The following is a 3,930-nucleotide window of genomic DNA, read 5'->3' on the forward strand; positions in this document are numbered from 1 at the left end:
AATTTTATTTTGGAAAAAGATCAATAAAAATAGATTTTCCAAATCGACTGGACAAGACGTTTAAAGAAAATATGAGAGGAAATATGTGATGAGAAGAGAAAAAAACTTTTCTGCTGAGACATCACAGCAGGAAACCTACCTGATTTCTGACAGAAGTGGTAAACCAAAATAAAGGAGAGGAGAGAGGAGAGAATAGCGATGGCTGGCGTGAACACCACCAGCCTCCAGGACGCAAACCCACCGCTCGAGCTGCATCCACTGTGGTCACCCATGGAATCTGGAATCAAACACAAATTCATAAACACTTTTCTTTCTGCTTCATCTTTTTTTATCTTATCCTTTAAGAGTCATGGGGGACTGGAGCCAATCCCAGCTAACTGTGCGAAAAGCGGGAGGCCGACATCCAGAGACAAACAACCATTAACAAATCTCTAATCTTATCAAAAGTGATTTTTTTTTTGGTGTGTTATATTTTTAGATGCACTTCCATACACACTCTGTATATATATGTCATAAGATCTGGGCGGCAGAAAACACTGTTTTTGGTGTATCAACCATTCATTTACCTTTTCACTTTTGGCTACCAATATAATAATAATAAACAAATCTTGATATCAATACAACCCTATTCAAAGTTTGTTACTATGTCAGTTTCCAACAATATGTGGAACGTTGTGTTCAAAACAGGAATCTATCATCAAATGCACAATGTCAAGACTCACATTCAAATGTAAGATGTCTCTGATTTGTCAGGAACTAACAACCAGGTGATACTAATGCAGCTATTTTTCCAGTTGATGTTGTATGTGCAGCGTATTTTCTTGTTATTTAGGGATTTCTATTGCAAAACACTCAAAGAGAACTCATACCAGGATACTTACACGTTAAAATCATTCTTGTGACATTGCCATAACTTGTAGGTATATATTTATCCTTCTCTTTCCCATCCTTTGTGTTGACCTGTTCTGTTCCACAGTAGTAGAGACCCTCATCAGAGTCGCTGATGTTCATGATCAGCAGGTCATAGGATTCAGAGGACTCATTCTTCACTAGGTGGAAACAAGGGAAGGGATGCAGATCGTCTTTGTATTCATGGTTTAGCTGTAATAGTTCAAATGGGTATCTTGTCTTCATAACAAGCGTTGGCTGGTTCACATGAGAACAGTTCCTGTACCACACTATATAAACTCCAGTGGAACATTTGCAGTCACAATAGAGAGTGGCGTGGCCTCCTGGGCTCACTGTCAGATTCAACACTGATCCATTGATATGAGCTTGACTGCTGGCAACAGCCCCTAACAAGCAAACACAGGTAAAGAAACAAAATTGTAATTTTAATGTTACAGCGTTTTACTCTTCAATCGAACCTTCTTAAAGGAACGAGTGGTTAGGTTTTAAGGTTAAATTTAAAATTTAAAATACAGAAAATCATAATTACCAAGAAAAAGGATGATGAAGACATGCAACTGATCCATCTTTGATCACGATCAGTAAAAGAAAGACACTCTAGTCCAAAGATCTGAACTTGGGTTCATATCCTGTGCAGACTTTTCCGTTAAAGGAAATGAAGGTGGTGATTGGCTAGTTGAAAGGTTTTTTCTGTTGCTGTTTTCTATTGGTGTGATGCTATGTGATGTTTTGGCCAATGATTGACAAGAATAATTTCCTGCAGGAAAGAGAAAAGAAAGAAACTTTTGGAAACTACCACACTTAACAAAGGTTTTGCAATTTACACTGTATACTACAATTTTACAATATGCAACATCCTGGGTAGAGATGTGAACATTAAAGGCACTTTGTGATACTTCTGCTCCAATTGTAATTGGAGAGTTTTACATTGAAGTTATAGAACACCTATGTGTCACAGTACGTATAGATCTTTCCTTACAGGTAGATATTAGACTTTTATGCAACTCAACTGCAAATGACAAATGCATTTTGTTGGAATCTTAACTGCAACTGGATTATGTTATATGAATTGAGTGTATGTTGTCACTTTGTGTTTTGGGCAATATGAAAATATGTTGATACTGAACATATAATTGTTCAAATTCTATTTATTTTCAGCCAAAAAACAGATGTAGACAGCAAACAGCATTACTGAATCTTTTTCTGATCTTGTTCAGGCACTCATGATCTTAGGCTGGTTTAATACAGAAAAAGTTCACAGTGATGTCACACGAATTGTGTTAAAAACTGGAACAAAAATCTTTCCCTTTTTAAAAAGTTTAATAATGTAGTAAAGTGGATATTATACTGCAAGAGTAGTGTTTTGGGTGAAAAACAAATGGGTTCAACTAACATTTAATCATTTAACATGGTGCATGAAAGCTTACAGTAGGAGTTTTTTTTGCATGGTCAGAATATGCTTAAGTTCCCCAGCGTTGAATCTTATAGTTTACTCCTAAATTGTGGCTGTACAATAAAAATAGAGTCAAGTTCATCAATGACTGAACTGTATAGCCTTCATTTCAAAATTAGAATTATTTAACATAACGTCATCCAAGGAACAGATCAATATTCCAACTGCCTTCTAAGAACCTAGTTGGATGTAAGACTGATTTCTGATCAATGCAAATATGGACTGGATAATAAAATTATTTTCAAAACAGGACATGGTCAACCTTCTTAAAGGGATAGTTCACCAGGAAATGAAAATGCACTCATTATCTACTCACCCCAATGCTGATGGAGGGGTGGGTGAAGTGTTTGAGTCCACAAAACACTTTTGGAGTTTCAGGGGTAAACAGCTTAGCTGATTAGTTACCTATCTTCAGATGTAATAAAACAACAGAAAAACACAACATGCCTCCATACTGCTCGTGTGGTGTCATCCAAGTGTTTGCAAGCCCCGACATTCATATTCGACTCGAAACGTGATCATTAACATCGTGTTTTCAGCCTAAAAGTCCACCAGAAGTGGCTAAGCTAGCGGACCTTAGCATTTCCGACGGTCCCTGAATGCACCTCATTGGAAGATAGAGGACATTTAGGCTAAAAACACGTTTTGAGTCGAATTTGAATGTTGGGGCTTGCAGACACTTGGATGACACCACAGGAGCAGTATGGAGGCATGTTGTGGTTTTTCTGTTGTTTAACCACGTCTGAAGAAGGACTCACCATTGACTTCAATAGTATTGGATTCTGCTCTAACAAAGTTTACCCCTGAGACTCCAGAAGTATTTTGTGTGCTCTAACACTTCACTTCACAGGAAACAGGAAGCTGCTGGATATCACACACACATTCACAACATCATTCACAGTGGACTCTGATGCAGAGCTTCTCTTCGTGATAGAGGTCTACAAGATTTGTGTGGTTTTCTGCTGTTGTTGACCTGAAAGTGAATCATTTCACATCCAATGAAAAAACCACAGGACAGGATTCTCACAGTGACAGAAACTATCAACCTCCCGCCTGTAAACTAAATCTAATGCATAGCCACTGTTTCAAGAAGTTGTATTCAAGACCTTAATAAGAACACAATGAATGAATTTTAAGACCTTTGTCAAGTACAACAGATATGAGGGAATATCAGGGTCCCAGAATTACTTCCACGTGCCCGTAATTGAAGATAAGGTGAAGTAGCAGCAGTAGAGAAGAGAATAACACCAAACACCACGTTGTCTCACAAACTACAGGCAGAGACAGTAAGTATTCATAGTCTTTCCCACAGACAAGCCGAGAGTAATTTGGACCCGTTCTGAGTTTTTAGTTCCTCTTGTTTGTAGTTTAATCTTCTTTTACAATACTTCACAAAATACACGACCAACATCAACAAAACTAAAGTCCACAAAGCTGTGAAATATCGTTGAGAAAGAACTACAACGCTGAGACATTACAAACTATGCATGGCACCACACCTCTGCTAAGGCCGAACAATCTGACTGTCTTGTTATGCTTGTCGAAATAAATAAGAGAAAAGGAAGTAG

The sequence above is a fragment of the Hippoglossus hippoglossus genome, chromosome 1, assembly GCF_009819705.1.
Source record: "Hippoglossus hippoglossus isolate fHipHip1 chromosome 1, fHipHip1.pri, whole genome shotgun sequence".
NCBI classification, from domain to species: domain Eukaryota; kingdom Metazoa; phylum Chordata; class Actinopteri; order Pleuronectiformes; family Pleuronectidae; genus Hippoglossus; species Hippoglossus hippoglossus.